Source organism: Arachis hypogaea, chromosome 17, assembly GCF_003086295.3.
Source record: "Arachis hypogaea cultivar Tifrunner chromosome 17, arahy.Tifrunner.gnm2.J5K5, whole genome shotgun sequence".
Classification (NCBI taxonomy): domain Eukaryota; kingdom Viridiplantae; phylum Streptophyta; class Magnoliopsida; order Fabales; family Fabaceae; genus Arachis; species Arachis hypogaea.
In genome coordinates, this window is record NC_092052.1 from 104,499,600 (window position 1) to 104,500,294 (window position 695).

Consider the following 695-nt stretch of genomic DNA (forward strand, 5'->3'; position numbering starts at 1 on the left):
CACGAGCGCGCGGAATGGAGAAAATTGCAGCGACACGTGCACGTGCCTGACGCGTACGCGTAGATTGGAGTCTGCACGAATGACGCGAACGCGTGGACGACGCGTACGCATGACAAGAAAAATCGCTGAATGACGCAAACGCGTGGACGACCCGTACGCGTGACCTGCGCGATCTGCAGAATTAACAAAAAAAGCTGGGGGCGATTTCGGGCCGCGTTTTAACCCAGTTTTCGACCCAAAAACACAGAATAAAGCCAGGGAACATGCAGAGACTCGACACACCTTTTTACACAACACAATTTTAGATACATTCACACATTAGGATAGTTTTAGGTTTTTAGATCAGAATCTAAAGAGGATTACTCTCCCTCTAGGTTCTCTTTACATTCCCAGTTTATTGCTTTTGCTGTTGGATATTGAAGACTCATTACCTCCGTTGAAGATACTATTCTAGTTTATTTCCCTACTTACTCTTTTATTTATTTCATATTCTTAATTCTTGTTTAAAGTGGTTGTTGGATTATTTTCATGAATTGTTAGTGAAAAGGATTATTTTTATCTTTAATTAATTTTCAAAGATTTATTTTATTCAATTTATTATGTCTTCTTTTTATACTTCTACGAGCGTTATATTCATATCAATGGAGTAGACTCCATACTTGACATGGGGTTGATTAAAAGGAGACACTTGAGTT